Source organism: Heliconius melpomene, chromosome 12 (assembly GCF_056956725.1).
Source record: "Heliconius melpomene rosina isolate 202511_hmr_F chromosome 12, ASM5695672v1, whole genome shotgun sequence".
Classification (NCBI taxonomy): domain Eukaryota; kingdom Metazoa; phylum Arthropoda; class Insecta; order Lepidoptera; family Nymphalidae; genus Heliconius; species Heliconius melpomene.
The window spans coordinates 13,192,744-13,214,048 of record NC_140400.1 but is presented as its reverse complement, the minus strand read 5'-3'; the positions used below and the strand labels follow the sequence as shown (position 1 = coordinate 13,214,048).

General features: G+C 30.1%; 1 protein-coding gene across 4 annotated transcripts in view; it reads right to left on the bottom strand.

Moving 5' to 3' along the window:
• The window catches only part of LOC146533973 (dual oxidase maturation factor 2-like), a 35,690-nt gene extending 19,224 nt beyond the window's left edge, over positions 1-16,466 (bottom strand). Inside the window, exons 1-2 of one of the 4 annotated variants that reach the window (XM_085194230.1) lie at positions 16,313-16,466; positions 12,155-12,338 (exon numbers count right to left, since the gene is read on the bottom strand). The gene's annotated coding sequence lies outside the window, so the exon portion shown is untranslated. Of the gene's footprint in view, positions 1-22; positions 253-12,154; positions 12,385-16,312 lie in introns of those variants that run through there. The other 3 variants (XM_085194233.1, XM_085194232.1, XM_085194231.1) reach the window with 3 other exon arrangements.
• Positions 16,467-21,305: the final 4,839 nt, after the last annotated feature.

Genomic DNA, 21,305 nt, shown 5'->3' with positions numbered 1-21,305 from the left:
TTTTAGAAATAAATATACCCACTTGTAATTAGTTTCTGATATAAATTTTAAGTGTTCCCCAATATATATATGGCACTAAAGATTTTGGCACAAAACATCACAAAAACACTAAAAAGTGAATAGTGTTGTATTACACTGTTGTCACTGGGGGTGCGGTCGGTCGAGATGCATCGTTCGTGTGCAAGTTATTGTTGTATTAAATAATGGTATCGTGCTTTGTCGGTAAAGGCACAGACCGGACTGAGCGGTTTATTATTATAACGAGGGAAGGAGCATTCAAGGTTCAGGCGGCCGCGGGCGACTCACGTACCTCGCGGCAAGGCTTATCTGTGTCGTCTTTGTCGCTCACGATCCACTCGTTCTATTCATCTTGCTAAGGGTAATCAACGGAAGTCGTTATATTGTGATTCTTAAGGTTTTCCAGAATGTAATAAATGTAAACGATGTTTTAGAATCCATCAAGAATTGAGAAGAGAGGAAGCTTCTATAATTTTTTATTCTTCTTCATGCTTCTACATTTGAGGTATTTTTATTCAGAAAGCTGACTAGAGATATAAGAAATTAATATTCAAATTGTATTGTGAATTGAACAAGCAAATGTGAAGTAGCTTGTTGTAGTTTTCAATAGACGTGTGAGGACGTGTTTTTAAACATGTAGCTATTGTATCAGCGCCTTCTGAATGGTGTGGATGGCACAGGTACACCGTACAGGCGTGCACGAATTCACGTCTTCGTACAAGTGACGCGTGACGCACGCGGCACGCCGTACGTAACGTGACGAAATTTACAATCATTTACGTAAACATGCAATGTATTTGCACAAAAAATAAATTAAACAAATCCTCTGAACATATCTCTAAGGTAATATTGTAGCGTCTATCGGTTACTATTCTATTTAACATGAGACAAAAATACAAAACGTTTTTGTTTAATAGTTAAAAAGATCCATGTGAAAACTAATTTTTTTCAGCTTCGCGGTGTATCCCCCATTTAGCAGGGTAGGCAAAGGACCAAGAGTTAAGACACTCCGTTCCCCACTTTCTGCCGAATTTTCGAGGCATTGCGAAGCATTGGCTGAACATATTAATAAATAATAATTCAAGATTCCCAACAGGGAAACGAATCTACAACCGTCGCGTTTACAGTCACAAGTTAGTGCGACCGCGCCACGACGGTCTTAATCTTAATATTATTACTTTCATAAAATAACAAATTATCTTATGTATGTATAAATTATAATATGAATCAGATGGAGGCTGTGTTTTAGGTTAGTAAGTGAACGAAATGATTCAGCAGTTATGTCGCCCGGTGGGAGGAATATGAAGTATGAACTACTCTAGTGGCACAGATAATTTGTAAAATAATATTAACCTTATAGTTATGCTTGTTTTCAGACATACATACATAGCCTGTAACAGGAAATTATGAAACGAAATAGTACCTATATTTTATATAGCAACAGAGATTTTATTGACTTTAATTGGTATATATCGATTAATATATAAAATATGTAGCGGAAGTGATATTTTGTTCACGTGGCCTCGACTTAATAATTGGTATATTATATAAAATACATATTATTACCTTTTTTTTTTAAATATATGTAGACTTAAAAATAAAATTTTGTTGATTATGCTAGTCGAAGGTTTTATTTTCCTCATCTTACTTTATTACAATTGTAAAATTAAGTATAGATGTGAAATATATTTTATATTTCGAAAATATTACAATTTATCATTTTGTTTTAAAATTAGAAACATTTTTTATATTTATTTATACTTAATATTTAAGATAGAAAGAAAAAATGGAACTTGAAACTTGGTTGAACGAGCTAATTTCAGGAACAACTGGGTCCGAATTGAAGTCAGTCCATGTGTCGAGGAAGGCATATGACAGTCGTTTCGATCTAACCCAGTGGATTTGCACCATGTGGACGATGCCGCAGGTATATACTAGTGGTTTAATAAAATAATAAATAATGGCAATGAATTATAAGAAAAAAGGTCAACGAAACGGATGTTGATCAGGAACTTGTTGAACACGTCATGATAATTGCCCGCTTTCAACAAAGAGTATTATAATGGCTTAAGTCTTTAATTTTTTTTTGTTTAAAAAAATATTAAAGACTTCAGGTTGTGAGTAATCTTTATTTATACTAACATACATTGGTATATTATACTAAAATTTATATTTTTTTCATTTATTAGATTTGAAGCATATAATGGATTTTACCAGTTTACTCTACATACTTTACATTTAATTACATTATTAAGAAACCGATATATTTGGGGAACGGAGTGTCTTAACACTAGGTTCCCTCTGCCTACCCTGCTATGTGCGGGATACAGCGTGAAGCTGATTTAATTTTCTTTTAACTGATATATGACACCGAATACCAACATTTTTTCCAAATTTGCCATAGTTATATTAAAAATTCCATATTTCCCTATACTAGTTTAGTCTCTACGAGTATGAATAAATCTTCTGGTGATTGTTTCACCAACTTAGAATAAATTAACATGACGATCTTAAGATAAAAACATATTATGTTTACAATCTACTTTTCAATAAATAGGTATCTTTAGCAATATGAATAAAAGAACAGATTTATTTATAACCTGTCATTATATTTAATGCACTACGATATTTTAAGCTTGTGGACACAGTACAATAACTCTTTACTTTGATTTTCTGTATAGATTTTTATTTTAACAGTATATATATGTAAACGCTTTATACTCATTTACCTTTTTAATACTATTTACTATAAATTTATTTACTTAATATTTTATTTAATAAATAATATATATAATTAACACATAAACATACTTGAATTACGATATCTGAATATAAAAACATAGATTGCGTTATACTACTATTGAAATAAGTAAAATCTATTTATTTTTGCTCGTACGAACTAACAAGTTAGAAGGGCAGTTAGCGTTAAATTTAAATCAGTGTAGTTAATGTGCTATGTCACCAGTTGTGAGTCACGTTCGCATCGAGGCTGCTTGCGAAACATCTTGTACATCTTACGGTTTTGGTTAAAAATCTTAAATCAGGCAGGTTCATTTAAAATATTGCTATTTCAAGGTAGAAAAAATGTGTAACAAGACTAACTGAGATTTCTTGGTAACAAAATTGCCAATTTAATCACTATGCTGAATCAGCTTCACGTTGTATCCCGCGTATAGTCGGGGTAGGCAGAGGGAGCCATCGCGTGATGAGTGGTGGAGCTCAACGCCGCGCTTTATCTCGACACCAGAGCGAAGAAATAAAAATATTAAATAATACATTTTCTTGAGTGGGAATCGAACCCATAACCTGTCGCGTTTATAGTCACAGGGGTACTTACGCCACGATTGGTCTCTATTATGCTGAAAGTTAGCTTTAATTTAAATTTTGATGATGATCTTATCCACAAAACCTTTACGTATGTACGAGTATATTGTTCTTTACAATGAAATTACTTCCTTGTTTAAAAAATATCCTAATTTTTATTCAATACCTAACTGTATATGGTTAATGCTTCCAATTATTAATTTTTAATTCAATTATAATGCTTTTCAGTGCACTATAATTGAAGTAAGTGCAGTTACTTCTATCTTTTTATTTTTCTAAAATTTCAAGCTTATTCACGGACTCCCTTATCCGACCTACATGTTTCTTCGTGTAAATGAAAAAAAATACATTCTAATTATTACATTTTTTTGTAACTAAGCATTATATTACAACGCGACAAAGCTTATCATTTAAATATTTCAACGGTCCCTAGGTAAAGAAAGTATTGAAAGTTAAAAATTGCTAATCTTATTTATTGCTGTTTTGAACTAATAATAAGTGTAGAGCTCGATTACATACACTTTTAAGGAACGTACAAATATTTTATTTTATATTATATTGAAAAAAAATCTAATTAAAACTACTCTTCTTAGTAGTTCAAAAGATTAATAAATATATTTACGATTTTTCCTATGATACTTGACCTAGGGATCATCGATTCTATTTTGACTTCTGCCTTTTGTAAAGGCATTGTTAGATATTCATGTATAAATATGGCAATAGTTAAATTTAAATAATAGTAGGAATGCGTAGTCACTTTCTGTAGACAATTTCATTGTTGGTCTCCTAGTTCGAAGGGTTATTCATTTACCGTCTCTAGGCCTTATTCAAAGTTGATGGACGAACAATTGTTTTATTGTATAGATAAAATTTGCATATATTTAGTTATTTATGTATTCGTCTACCCCGTAACATGGACAAAATGATTATTTTTTTATTGTATTACAACATAGTAATGTTGTATGTCTGTAGATCTTTACAAAAAGTTTATGGCCACACTTTGAAAGTAAGCTTATAAAAAAGAAATTCGTAAATTAATTAATATATAATTATTACATTTATTAATATGTAATTATTACATTTATTAAAATGAAAATAATATTTACTCGAATCAATCACGTACTTATATGTATTTTAGTATTAAGCATATTTAGTCATGGGTAGACTTGTGTACAAAAATGTAGATGTCGTCAGCGCTCTATTCACTATGTAGGTAGCTAGCTATAAAATACTTATAGTTAATATTATTTTAAATTGACTTCAATTTTATTCCTATTCAGTTGCATTGTACTGTACAAATTGATTTATAATTATATTTGTAATAAAGAATTTTAATAGTCTTAGACAAATAATTTATATGTACATATATCATTAGCAACACAGGTGCGCGGAAGCATCCGGTTTTCCTGTCCGAGGAGGTCACAGAGAGGTCGCCTTCAAGGCGCAAAACTTCTAGATGTTTCTTATATTAATTGTTTATGAACTACTTTTTAGTACATAAACGCAATTTATGTATAATAACAAAATAAATTAAAATTATACTTATAAATTAGGTAATAAATTAAATTAATTAGGCTATAAATTATTTTAATATACAAGGTTGTTAATTATTAATAGTAGGTTCCCTCTGCATATGTATATACAGGATACAGCATGAAGCTAAAAGACATATTGTAACTATAAAGAATAAGAAAATGTGTTATCATCAATACTTTCCGCCCAAATTCAAACCGTGGCGTGTTAAGTGGCGGAACTCTATTTCTAACTAATAGCGCCATAATGACATATTTCGTGAAATTATTTTATAATGTTGAGAAATATATTATAATTACAACGCATATCATATTTCTGCAGAAAATAAAAACTTAGTAATAAGAAAATACATTTTATATCAAAACGCGTCATTTTTATATAAGAAATGGTTACAACGATGACGATGAAATATTTAATGCTTTCATAGCGCATTTAGTACTGTTTAGATAAACTTTCTTTTTGTAAATAAATATTTGATTACAGGTGAAACTTAGTAAAATTAACAATATTTTAAAATGTTTTTTTTTTGTATTACGATAATACTTCCTGTATTATCATAAGCACTTTAAAAATACCTCGTTGTCCTTCGAATAACTAAAATTCATTATAATATTGTAGTAGGTAATTTGCTGTACAGTTTTAAAATATAAAATATTGTTTCAGAGAATTGTTTCCAATGTAAATTGCTTTTGAATATTATTTGTAATTATAATAAGTATTCCACTGTTATTATATTTACGTATTTATAAGCGCATTTTTAGAATTTTTATGAACGATCCTTGTAATGCAAGAAATAAATAGAACAAGATATTTTAAAATAGTTTTTTAATCGACTTCTTTTTTCAAAAAGGAGGTTTTATTGCCAGCCAAAAAAAATCATCAAGAGATAACTACTAAAAAAAAATACCCATGTCGGCAACGACTTCAAAATAACGGCTTTCATTATTAATACTTAATAAATAAAAAAATACCTATAGTATATTAAATGTCAATAATTTCACTTATATTTTTTTTTAATTTTCTTCATGTTAATGTTATTATTCTTTTTAAAAATTAAGTTATAGCTTACGTTTGTACATATAAGGTATTTGTGAAGTTGGTTTCTATTTCTTTTTAATGATTTTATAATTTTTTATATTAACATATTTTGTGATAAAGAGGAAAGGTATTACATATATATATGCATTGTTACTTATGCTAGTAAATATTTCTTTAATTTTGCATTAGTATAATATACGCAAATTATGTTTACAGACCTTCTACCATTTTTTTTTTGCCAGACTGCATTTATTTTGTTATGGCAAGTGCAATAAAAGTTTTATAAGTTTTTACTGAAGTTATTGCAAATAAAATTTGTATGTTAAGGTTAACATTTTAATACATTACTATTTATTATATAACGTATTATGACCGTTGTCAATAAAAAAATAATCTCACAAGGTCTACAAAGTAAATAAGTTGCTGCTTTGCTATCTAAATATAAACTCAAGGTGCATTATAAATTTTAATTAGTTTTTTTACTATACTATATATTACTTATCGGTCAGTATATTATAGTAAAAGGTTGAAATGAGAGTGTTCAGTTCAGTAAAAAAAAATATTAATGATATATTAATAATTGTATTGTATTAAGGCCGTTAAAGCGCAGGGGTTCGATTCCCACTAGAGAAAATGAAATATTTAATATTTTCATGTTCCGCAACTCAACACGCCATGCCTCTGAATCCGGCGGAAAGTGGGTATCAGAAGTGTCGTAGATTCCCAGATTCCCTCTGCCTATCATTCTATATGCGGGATACAGCATGAAGCTACAAAAAAATGGCATATTATTGGTAGATAATAGAAAAATCTGACTTTTTGCCATTTAAGTATGTAATGTATTTTGTTTTCTAAGCAAAGAAAGTACAGGCAACAATGTGCGCTGTTTGCTATTACGTAAGCAGTTTCTCTTCAGTTTATTTTTAAACTGTCTTCAACATTTATGACACTGTGTAATGCTTAACATAATATTCTACAGAGAAAAATCTATATATGCTATAGTAACTTTTTTAATAATAAGTATTATTATTTTTTATTTGTAGCATTAGATACGCGGAACTCAACGCCGCGCTTTGCCTCGACAGATTAAATATTTCATTTCCTCAAATGGGAATCGAACCCACAACCTGTGACCCACTAATAGCCTCAATACCAATACTTGTATAATTGAAAAATTGTGATCGATGATTTATATCTAAAAAACAGTTATGTGCAATCTTAAATTGTATTTTGTTTATAAAATTTGTTGAGTAATAAATGATGAGAACAAAAGTATTTAAATGAATAAGTATATAACATTATATAATCATTGGAATATGATTTTTAGTCGAGGTCGCGTTAAGGCAATGGAACCTGTAGCATTACTTCCGCCTTTGACCTTTATACTAAAAAAGGAATGTGTGTCAATATCTTTTAAACGTAATCGGGACGCACGCCCAAGCTTAACAATAGTCTGTCCTTAAGGAATTTTAACCGGACACGGAAATGATTGTTAATAATTGAATCGATTCATCAATATGACAATGGGAGGTCAGCTTTTGAAATTTTCGTACGTAGGTATGTATTAAAAATAATATTTTATACTCATGCTTACGAAATATGGCTTACGGCAATTTGTTGCGGTATGTTTGTAGGTATACGAGTACACCCGCATGACTGACGAATTTAACGACGCTTTCTTCGCCCAATATCTCCCTATTGCGTAACGTCGTAACGAATACCTATGTCAACTGTGTATGGGAATTTTTATGAAGAATACTTTTGTTAATTATTATTATTTATAACTTTATATTTACATACATTTTAATATAAGGTAAGCAAACAAAATAAAGAGAGGCGAGTGGAGTGGAATGGAGTTTGAGTGTAGTGGCGAGAATACAGGAAGGCCTATGTCCAGCAGTGGACAAAAAATGGCTGTTGATGATGATGATGAAACAAAATAAATACATATATCTAAGGTAACCAAAGACAATGTACAAAAGGCGATCTTGTTGGTAAATAGCCATCTCTTCCAGATAACCTTTAGGGTGAAAAGAATCATATATATTTAATATTAATAGGAAGGTGGGAGAATAAAGAAGAAGAAAAACGATCACTGATATGTTGTTCATCAATATAGCAATAAAAATTATGCAACCTTATGATAAAAGCAGTATAGACAGCGCAATCATTTGCGTCAGACGCGACATGTATATGGATGTCGCCAGCATATGAGAAAAATTGCTTTTTCTATTGACCTATGGATACACATTTTCTTACAAAATATGAAATTAGAGTAGAGTTTGAAATTTACGACTGGGGCTATTATATAGTAATCAAATAAATTATAAAGTGGAGACCGGAGTGACTTAACACCAGACTCCCTCTGTCTGGGATACAGCGTGAAGATGAAAACCAAAATAAAGTTGTAAAAATAAAGCCGTTGATTCTATTCTGTAAACAATAAGATATGAATCAAATGTAATTAGTACTCACGCAATTAGTGAGATAAGTATTTATTACAAAAACAAGGATGTCCGATTACGAAGCAACTAACTACAATGGACCTCTTGTAGAGGTAGGGTAGGGTAGGGTTATCGCATTCAGACCCCTTCAAGCTACCGGAAAATGCAAAACGCATTGACAAATTGACTTTCTTTTTACTCATCCTGTAAATATTTTCGAGATGCATGAAGTTAAAAATAACAATGGTGATTCGCAATTTGAGCATTCGGGTGAGCCTTTCAAGGTACGCAATCGGTTTGGTCTAGATATCACAAGGGCAGTCAATGGATACTTTACTAATACTTAAATTACATAATTTTATAATATGTTAACAGCATTTATATCTGTATTTGTCCAACACATGACCCCTACGTTGCTTCAGACGGTCCAACCGTATTTAAGCATTTATATAATTAAAATATAAAAATCTATACTTTAGGGTACTAAGTAAATTTTAAGGTTATTTGTGATATTTCACATAATAACTAATATTAAAAAAAAGATTTTTTCATTAGTTATAATTTGTGTTTACCAATATTATATACCAATTCTTCTATTATTAAAATTCGGCGTTCAACAAGCAAAAACGATTAATGTTATTTTTTTATGTATTGCGTGCTTTGAAACACTATGAGATATTATTATGCATGACACTTCCTGTCGTTTACAGATCTCGGTAGGTTGATTATTGAGGTGACTGTTCAAGGTGGTTCAAAGCGATGTGATGGAATCTGTGGCCTTATTTAAGTGAAGAATTAATTGCAATTTACTATTCATTTCGTTTAACCCTTCGAGCTATAAATATAAAAAAGAGGAGAGAGATAAGAAACACAATAAGAGAGAGATTTAACAGAGTATAACAGTTAATATATCAAGGTATCTTGTTCGTGTATTATATGAATTCAATGCGATATTGGTTTGTTAGTATGGCGCTTTATTTTAACAACCCATCAGCTGGGTCATCTTTTCGCTGGTGCCTCAAAAAGAACGCACTTGTTTATTTATCCTTGTCTTAAGGATGTGATAAAATCTTGTATAGTTTTAACATGATTTACACAATCGTAAACATTTCGTTGATCGTGATAGCCTTCTATTTTGCTTTATATAAAATATTAGCACTTTCGAAAACGTGATGTAGTTATAGCTACAAAGTAAATTATATTTCAATAAAATGATACAAATATATTTTTTAGACCGTAGGGGCCGTAGGCGTGGCCCTTACGCTTCTTTATTTAAAGCCCTTAAGATATGAAAGAAAATTATATGTAACACACGAACACTTGAGGCTTAGAGGGTGGATACATATCGGCGATCCTTAGGTAAGCATAAGCATTTGTATACGTCCTGTGAGCCTCAAGTATTTGTGTATTTTTGCCTTCTTCGTAAAATAAAGCAAGAATGTCAATAAAAATAACCTTGTGCGTAAAATAATACTTAAATAACTGTAACTTTGGCAGAAACTCAGCTTTCTTTAGTAATGTTTTAAAAAGGACATTATAATCACTTTCAACGGCCTACATATAGATTTTATTGATTACAATGACATTAAAGAGAAAAGATTTTCTACAAAATCAGTCAATTGTTGTGTGAGTTTTAATATTACGAGTAGTTAACACAGTTGAGTAGTTAACTCTTATTATCATAGCAAGGACCTCTCATGTTATTTAAAATATCTAATAGCTTAAAAACAAGTCCATGCTGCACGGTGGAAGATCACATATTTCATTTTTACCTTACAAATAGTTTGTAAGTGTTAGTAAAATTCAAAATGAAGTGTTTTAAATATTCACTCATGGAACATTCGAGTTAGACTCGACTAGAAATTGCACAATGATGGCATCGTAACATTATTTCCAATAATAATAATTTTATTAATTATTTATGTCACCTATATTATATAAATTAACTTGTATAAATACTTTTATAAATTAACTTGTCGATGTTAATTACCTGTAGAATATCACTAAGCAGAAGGAAGTTGGACCTCAGTAAACATCCTTTTTTAGAGACGACACTTTGTTTCTCGCTACGAAGCCGCCTTATTGTCGCTTTCACTGCGCTAAGTCATTACTGGAATTTACGTCACCAGCGCAATTATATCACCGTGAAATCAACTTTTTAAATATGTTAGTGTTTTATTTTTTTATGAGTTCAACAAACAGTTATGAATCCTTAAATTAAGTGAAATAATAAGGTAAAATTGAGTAAGCTTAGTAAAATCATATAATTATTAATACGTGTTTGCTTTTCTAAATATAGGCCAACTTTGGCAAATCTAATAAAGACTAAAACTAAGTAACGGCATTACGGCACAATTGGAGAGAGTCTTGTCTTAAGCCATTAAAATAATCTGAAAGTAGAGAACGAAATGTTTGACCACTAAGTCTTATTTCCTACCTCTCTAAAAAATGGTAGATTCTAATTAGTAAATACCGATTTTTAGAGCTTCAAAGCTTTATATATTTAAACTTTTGTGAACCCATCTGGGTGATAATACAAAATATTTAAAACGATTTAAATATTTAGTTTGTGTCTATAAATGGCCTATAAATGTAGAGGATGATATGATTTTCTTTCTCAATACTCTTTGTAACGAGGAACTATAGGAAAGAAAGAAGAAAGGTCTTGCCGATTTTGCTTGTTTTAACCCAAAAAAAAATATATTTGAATTATTCCACACTTCTTCTTAATACGTAACAATGTATTTTTTAAAGAATAAAGTGAAGGTCCATTGTAGTCAGTTGTATTAGGCTTTGTAATCGGACATCCTTGTTTTTGTAATAAATTCATATCTCACTAATTGCGTAGTACTCGTTACATTAATTATTTAATATCTTATTGTTTACAGCATAAGACTAACTATTTTATTTCTGCAACTTTATAATTTATTTCATTACTTAAAAATTCAAATGCAAATGTAAATGCGACGGTTATGGGTTCAATTCCCATTCGAGGGAATGAAATATTTAATATTCATTTCTGCACTCTGGTAGCGAGGCAAAGCGCGCCGTTGGGTTCCGTCACTCAACACGCAATGCCTCGAGAATTCAGCGGCAAGTGGGTAACGGAAGTGTTTTAATAGGAACGGAATGCCTTAACACTAGGTTCCCAGGTGATTTTTTTATATGATAAAAATAAAAAAAATAAGATTAGGTTTTTACAGAACCAGTTGAAATCATTACGCCTACCACATCGCCTATCACAGAAATAGTATAATTATTATTGGTATAAAAATAAAGCTTCTGTTACGTTATTTTCTTGTGCAAATATAGTTTATTGACTATTTAGTTACTCTTAAAATATTTTCAACAGTTCATTCGATAATTAGTTATGGGTTTGATGGCAAGACATTAGTGACGCATTAGAGTGTGGCAACAAGGCAGCTATTACTTTTTTTGATGTTGCAACACTACCTATGGCATAATAAATTATGGAATATTTGACTTAACAAATGGTTATTGGATATCCAACCTACTGTATATATTTATAATTTGAAGTATATATGTATAATTATCAATACAGTTTCATGCTGAATAGCGCCTGTAGTATGCGCTGAATTCTGGAGGCATTGCGTGTTCAGTGGCAGAACTTACCGCCGCACTTTTACCTCGACACCAGAGCGAAGAAATGAAAATATTTAATTTTTAATTTTCTCAAGTGGGAATCAAATTTATAACCTGTCGTGCTTACAGATAAAATATTGGTGCAGAGCAGAGTATATGTACAGGATAAAATATAAAATATACAAAAAGCTTACCGAAATCCAAGCAAAAATTTCTTATACTTTTCTCTTTTCATTTCCACTGCACAAAAGTCACAAGGTTGCACTGTTCATTTCACAACACATACAAATACATTGGCAAAGAATACAATCCATGCATTTTCATATGATTGAGTTCACGGTAGTGATAGGTACACATCGGTTACATTATCTTCCAGATCTGTAAAGTTTGTCAGAAGTTCCATGGTTTATTTGCCTAAATTAAACTAAGCATTTTATTTATTAATATGAATTATAATTATGTAACATATATGGTAATATCTTCGTATTATAAAATCTAAAATAACTTTAAAAATTGATTCATTATTACGTTAAAGACCAAAGAGGTTTGGAATGTTTATAAAAGTGCTTTTGGTTTCTTAATTGGCTTAGATAGAATATTAGATAAATCCTATATTTTGTAACTTTTCTAACCATATTTAGAGGCAGGCATAAATGGCTCCAAAGTTTGAAAGTTTTAATCTAAATTGCAACTTAAAGTGAACCGTTTGTTGGCTGGGCACGTGTTAAGTCTAGACAGCCTTTTGTCCAGATACAATATCGAAACAGTTGCAACACTTTTTCGCAACTATAAACTGTGAGTTAAAATACGCACTCGAATACACAGCTGTATATCTATTTTGGTTATTCATTAAGCAAAGCCTTAAATGTTAGTATATCTCGCAAAGAAAATAGTTAGGTGTCTATTAATAATAATAGTATAAATTATTATTTTTATTATTATCATTTTCATGACACAGTTTGAATAGTTAGTTAGTTGTTGCGTGATTAATATCCGGCACTTTTTAATAGTAAACCAAAAGAACAAAGTAAAAACTATGAATGACCCAGGAGTGGAGAACGCAGTGACGAATTCATTAGGTTCTACATTTTCATTCTGTTCCCCAATATATGTACATGTGGGATATGTTGAAATAACTATAATTTTTAACAACAAGAGTACAACTCTTTTTCTTCATACATCATTTATAAAACTACCAGAAGCGATTCACATGTGCCAATGTGGAAATCCTAAATTAAGGTCAGTATGGTTAATACATTTTTATTTCGTTATCAGCAAATAAAACAAAAAAATGAGTGTGTATTTAGAATCATGGATGTAGGTTTAATATTTTCATTTCTTCGCTCTCGTGTGGTGGCAAAGCGCGGCGTTGAGTTCTGCCACTCAACACGCAACACCTCCAGAATTCAACAGAAAGTGGGGAGCGGAGTGTCCTAACACTAGGCTTAAAACTAGGCCCTTTGCCTAATAAAAATTAATAAATAAAATCTTTTTGTATTTTTTAAGGTCACCCTATTATGCCTGAAAGCAAAAGCATTACTACAAATAATGTATAAACATTAAGATGCCCAAATTGAAAGTAAAGTTAATCGAACTTAAGTGGTTATTTTAATACCAATTAAAAAGTAAATTCAGTGAGTTTGGCGCCACAAGTTTTAGGTCTATTCAATTGCAAAAGAAGACCTTCATATTAAGTCACCAGAGCCAGAGGCAGGCTGCCATTTGCGGACAATCACTCGTTTATACCGTCTACAATAATTACTCATTATACTAATGGATCTTCAATCTCCACTCTATTATATACTTAGTCACGACTCTACGAAGCTAATACTTAATATATTGTACATTATATTTATTTACAATACCCTGTATATCGATTAATTTTAGATATTGCTTTAGTTGCACAATATAAACTTATTTACATATTATATTAGGTCAATTTTGTAATATTATTTCGAAACGATATTTCGGATATAAGGGAATATGGTTTTAGCGTAAGGTGACCTTTTACACTGTGGCTTACATCTATAATCCTAACATACTTAACGCAAGGACAGCCGTGGCACGTTGACAAAGTAAATAAAAAAGAAACAGCAAATAAGACGACGAGCACGGTTAAGTTACGCAATAATAGTTTTGGTCAAACATCGATCACAACCGGCCTTGCCCGAAATTCGGGTTGGCAAGTTTATATGACTTCTTCGTTAACACTTTTGCAAAACCATAAAAATGACCAAATCACAATTTACCTTAACATGTATGTAGTTACAATGTAAATAAGTCGTTTCTTTTTTGTTAGTCTTGTTTCTATTATTTATTATTTTTCTATAACAAAGAATATCATGTATATTATATCATTCTTTTAAGATATATTACCTTCTTAATTTTCAATAAAATTGACATAACTGACATCTGTCAAGTTAATCTTTTGTGTTGTCAAAATGATTACAAATTATGCCAGTCAGTTGGCTCGTCGCTAAACGCAATGGTGATACATGGACAGGCAAAAACAATGGTGTTTACGTCATACATTGTAAATTCCAACAGCTATAGACCGCGCTTACAATGACACGTGAGAAATTGTAACGCATTGTGAATAAAGCCAAATTAATTTAGTGTTTACAGCCGTGAGAGTTAAGTTTACATAAATTGGCATACTTATTAGATAGGACGTATCTACGCCAAACTGCATAAAGTAACTGGGAGGTACGTGTAAACAAATTTATTAGAAAAGAGGATTTTTTAAATAAAATTCTTATATTTTTTTTCATTAATTAAAATTAATTTATTTTTGTTTTGAGAAGTCTATGGGGAAATGCGACAACACATGAAACTTGCAAATTTACCAATTGATTTTTATTTTTATTTATTTAAGTAATTACATTTTTTTTATTTACTAAATTTAATATACGAATACAAGTAGACATGTGCTTATAGTAAATTTAGATTCCGTATTCAATTAGCTCATAATAGCATCCGTCAGTTTCCGCGATCGAGGTAACATTTAACTTAGACTAGCTTGATATGAACTTACATAATTTAAAACTTTTTGATGAAACAAGAATATAGACGCAAATGATTATATGCATTATAATGATAGTTATTATTATTTTTATAGTTGGGACTAAAGATCTTCTAAATATATTTTATTTTATAACATAGAAATGAGACAGCAAGATGTAAAAGGCGGCATTTTATTCAAATGTCAAGATCGTAGGCAGCTGTCGCGTACTGTGTCGCAATATAAGGACTATAGAAACAATATTTAATGATATTGTTTGTTCTCTCGATACTTAAATTTAAAACTTCCTACAATTAGAAAAAGCAAAATCATGTTGAAATTTTATATTAAATTTATTATTTTTAAACGTTAAAGATACATTAAAATACGTAAAGAAACATTTAGTGCCGTGTTTATTGCAAGACGCGAACATCTTCACGTAATCATTTTGTTACTACTGTAGATTGGTAATATACGTGTCATGTTTCATATTTTCATTTTAATACAATTTCTTGAGCTTACAGATTTGTTTGCACAATATTTAAAATAATAATATTATTTTTGTCTCAGTGCAAAAATATTAAAAAAATATCTAAACTATTTCTATATATTTAATTTAATACATTTTTAGTTTAAGGTGAAAATTGTGGAATTTTATCTCTAACCTTAACTTCAATAATAGCAATATTGATTGATCGTTATGCAAAGTTAAATTTTGGAAGGTCTTTCAACACCAATTAGTTTCGCAGTTGAGTTTGTTTAAGATTAAGCCGCGATAGAACTCTTGATGCCATTTAGCTTGAAATATGCTTACTGCCGTTTACTGCCGTTTTGAAATGAAAACTTAGGCCATTTGTCATTATCAGAATAATCTCTAATTTCACAATTGACGCATAAATTAAATATTAATAGAAGTTGATTTTAATATAGTAGGCTGAAGTTTAAATACTAATGTATTATAGCTAATATGTTTTGGTTATTTTAAATAATAAATATTTCTATATATTAGAATTAACTGATTAAAAGTTAAGTATGTAGTATTCATACACATACATTTCGCTTCCACTAAATTTATTTTTATAAAACACGATACGACGTAACCATACTAAAAAGTAACACAGATATTATATAAAAAATAAATTTAACTTTAAAATAATCAACATAAAGTGTTATTCTAAACGCCTTCTCAAGTTCAAATAATAATTAGAAAATAATATTTATTACTAATAATATTAGCAACGTTAAATATATAAGTCAAACGAAGGTGTGCCGTAAATTGTTTTAATTGAGGACAAGGATGTCAGCTGTGATCATGCGCGTCGTAAAAAGAGCTCTAAATGAAATAGTATACCTATAGAGAGTATAGAGTCCTTGTTACAAAGTATTTAATAAACAAACACACAACACAAACACTAGGAAATACACTGAGGTCACCAGAGTGCCGTTGCCGCGCGAACACTGAAAACAAGACACTAAAGCCAAACTAAAGTCTTCACTTCTCGAACCGCGCACCTCTGAACCTCGGAATGAAAGCGAGAGTGAAAGAGACGACCAATCATTTCTTTCTTTCGTTCGTACAGCGAAAACAGCTTTCTTAATAAATGCTCGATAGGTTTTTCTTGACGCCGACGACGTTGGATCATCTAGTACGTAATCTAAGTATAGCCTTAAAAAATAAAATTATATTTAACGATTATTTTTAATTAGAGAGGATGAGTTAGACGAGTATGTCGACAAGTAATTTAAATATTTATCTAATATTGTTATTAAATTATAGATTTTGACTCTACATTACAAATATACTTTTTAGATATATGTACCTATATAAGATTTGAAAATTTTTAATTGTCTACTTTTCTGTCTCCTTTATATTTATTTGTATATACATCTATTTAAAACTATTGAAAATATAAATTATTTTATAAATGATTGTAACTATTATTAATATGGTTGTTAATCATCAATACGCGAAGAAAGGCAAGGATGAAAATGTAAAGTAATAATTATATTCGCTGTATTAGCAGCGCGTGCGCACCCGAGTGGAAACAGATCCGCCCCCTATTATCGTTTTCCGGTGCTAGATATTTACTTTCCTTTATGAATTTTACTCTAGCGCAAATACCAGCCATTTAGCCCCTGTGTAGTTTATGTTTAACTTTTCTTTTCTTAGAATATTATACTTTTGCTTTTAATAGAAATAAATTAAGATAAAACATCTACTCATCTACCATGTAATATTTAAATGCGTACTCGTGTGTATAAGTACTCGCCGGACATTATTTATATAAATGCATTAATAATGTAACTTTTTACTTTCACCCTTTCTGTATCGTTCTACATTATGCACAAGCTGTCCACCGTCTATATTCGATATGGTGATTTTGTGTAACAAAAAGTTTATTTACAATTTAATACAAAATATTAATGAAAAAACTTATCAAGTAAGTTTTTAAAGTGTAAAGTAAGTAAAATAAATACACATATTTAATATTCAAATATGAAAAACAATATTTTCAATGTCAAAACGAATACGTATCATGTATAAGATGTCATAATTTACCAAAGTATCGTAACCTTCGTTTAACCTACTTGCGTATTATATAACAATTAAACAGAGCATATAATTTTAAGAGAAGTCACGGTTCGTTAAAAAGGTAAATTAGTTCATTACTGTTATACATTTTGTATTTCCAACAATACTGAGTTTCATTTAACCATAGTTATCACGTACGGTTACATTTTAATTGCATTTTGCAATAACAAATATGTTTTACCTTATCTGTATACATTTTTGTTAAATTTTTATTTTTCATAGATATTTGTCTATTATTACTTATAATAAAAAAAATTGGTTTTTAAGTAGTTGATATATTTTTAATATTATTAGATTATTATTCAAATGACAATGCGACCTAAGCCTTACTCATTTATTTATCTTAGATATTATGATACATTGTCTTTTATACAATAATAATATAATACGATAAATCATCTTTGTGTTAAACCGTTTATTAACTTGATTGAAATCTTCGAAATCTACTTACAACTATAAAATAAAACTGTAATTAGTATTTTGCCAGAATACTTAAGTTGTTTTAGTTTTGAAATAACCAACGACGGCCATATGATGTACTTTTTAAAAACAATATGTCTATATCAAGACATTGCATTTAATATTAAATTAAAAAATATATATGGAATGTTATATAATATTTAATATAGTATTTTATATAATATTAGAAAATATAATAGCATATTAGAGAACATTAGTTTATCGCAACAGAGCACTGACCAATGCAACTGCTCTAATGGACAGTTCCTAATTGTAGCTAAAGTTTGCACACATACACTATAATAATAAAATGCAAATCTGCAAATTTCGCATATAATGTTACGTGCTATTACTTTTCTAATGTCTATTTCAAATGTGCTTATGCTATTTATTGACCTGTTACATGAATATATTAGATAACGAATCCGTCAATCAAAATCCGTCAAAATATAATTGTAAAAAATTCGATATACTATACCTAATAAAAAAAATTATAAGGATTAAAAAATATTATTATAATATAATACAATTCGGCTTGTATTAATAATAAATTAATTTAAAATATGAAAATGTTTTATATATTTTTAGTGACGATTGTCAAGTAATTAGCATTATAATTCCTGTAGACTACTTATTTATGCATTATATAGTAAGAAATACATTTGCTAATATTGGATATATGTATAATTACAATACTATTTGCTTATATAATTGACTTTATAAATGTACATACGAGTAAAAAATACATTAGGCACAAGGTTAATGTAAAAAAATAGATATGTTCTTACGATTAAACAGAATAGGTAGGGTTCCTGAGATAAAGGGTCTTAACAGACAGACAGACGGACTACAGAGTGATCTTATAATTTTCTTCTTCTTCTTAGGGTTTCTTTTTTCTTTAAAAAGAACGGATCTCTAAAAGCGACTTGGGAACCTAGTATTAAGACATAATGTTTCCATTAAGCCGAATTCTAGGGGCATTGTGTGTTAAGTGACGGAATTCAACGCCGCGCCTTGCCTCGTTACCAGACCGAGGAATTAAAAATATTGACGGACTGATGATTGACTGGCCATAAAAATTAAAAGATATAAACCTACATAACATAAGGAATCCTAAGAAGATTATTTCGAAATGATTTCTTGAGATAACAGGTGAAGTTCACATCTAGTTGCTCAACTGCCCTAGCGGCAACATCAACGTCAATGTTGCATCAAGATGACGTATCTATGCCCTTAGCGATTCTCAACATTATAACGTTTGTACATATATTGCAATTCGATTAACATAATTAATTATAGTAAGTAAAATAAAAACGTCGTGGGGCAGGGATGTTACTGTAACGCGACGGTTGTGGATTCAATCCCCACTCGAGGGAATAAATTATTATTTATTAATATTTTCATTTCTTCCCTCAGGTACTAAGGTAAAAAGCCCGGCGCTTACGGCGCGTAGATATAAATAGGCATATTTGGTTTGAATTTAAACTCGATATCTTCCAGCATTTATGGGATAAAGGCTCTTTACAGACAGACAGTGATCTTATAAGCGTTTCTTTTTTCCTTAAAAGGTCGGAATCCTAAGAACAGGTTAAGTGTGAATGGGACACACCAACCGAGTGTTCCGTATGTTAACGGTAAGTACGTAACAAAGCTTAGGTAGAGAACTCTCAAAAATGTTTTTTTTTGGTTACATCCTTGACTTTGTGATATTCAATACATAAATTTATTTACAAACTAAGCAACGCCCTTCGGATTTCACAAGCATCATACAAGTTTGTGGATATGAAATTTCTAGAAGGAGCTGGTTTTCTTTATTGATCTACGAAAGAGTGACAAACGACTAATGTAATACGAAGATAAATAATTATAATTAGTTTCGTAAATTTTCCGAAAACGGCATTTATTTGTGTGTAACATAAAGATGTAAATCTATGCGGGAAGAAGGTCAAACAAAATCTATACAATCTGTAACATGGCGTAACCATTGTGTGGAACACGAAAAGTAGGACAGTAAAGTAAATGGCTGAAGTTGACATAAATATTAATATAAATAAAAATAAATAAGCTTCACGCTGTGTCCCGTACCTAGCATGGTAGACAGAGGGAACCTAATGTTAAGGCACTCTGTTACCTCCGTTCCCCATTAAAACACTTCCGTTCCCCATTTTTCGCCGAATTCTGGAAGCATTGCGTGTTGAATTTATGATGATGATGATTCTAAGAAGTACTTCTCTATTTCGTATAATCTATAAGGCTAATTTTAGCCTCTTACTTTACAGAGCCTTAAATTACGTCCATAAATAATTCAAGTACGCTTCTGAAGGCTTGTGCAGATAAAATGATCACTAGGTATCACTTTAATAGGCACAATGAAATAATAACCGTGAAATGAATTATATTGTAAGGCATTATCTATTACATAATTAAATTAAATAAATAACTTTTTTTTTCTTTTTGTCAAAAGGAACACGGAAGGGACTCTACACTACTACCCTGGTTTTTTTAATATTGCACTATAAAATGTATATAAAAAGTAGATCTTTTACTCTGCAGTGTTAATAGAGTTGAAGTTTTGTGATAAACGGTATGGTTATTAAAAATATAAAAAAATCATTAGTTATATTAAATATATATTTATTGGTATAACTTGTATTCAATACTAATTTCGGCTGCCTTGTTCATCATTTATCTTTTGACGGAAGCAATCTCAAATTCTTAATTCTTAGTTTTGGAAATAATAATTTGGAAAATATTAAAAAGCTTTTAATATCAAGTTATATTAAGCACATATAGTTGGACAATTGATTTTGACTTGATTGACATTCATAGAAGATCTTGTAGTTGTTTATAGTACCTACTTCTTCTAAGAATATTTTAAGGGTGCGAACATATTGGCATATTTACTTCTGATAAGGTCTTTTGACTCTATTATATAAATCTAAAAGTTAGGTTCGTAAATGAGCAACGTCGTAAATATAATACCTTGTAGATCATAAGATTAAAGGAAATACCAAGGTTTTACTTAATAACGCATTGTTATTTTAATAAAGATAAGGTGGCGAGGCTACCGATTATTTGTGAAAAATTGATATTAAGGCATAATATTTATTTGGTTACCTATAAAATACAAACTCGGTAATGTATCGTGATTATTCTAGAACCTGGTTTAATTCAATCACCAGGAGGCACAGATTTGCGCGTTAACCCCTAAAAGAAAAACCTATTTGACGTTGCAACCGTTTTCCAGAATACTCCCGCCCAGTATCAGTTCATTGGGCTTTATCATTTCGAG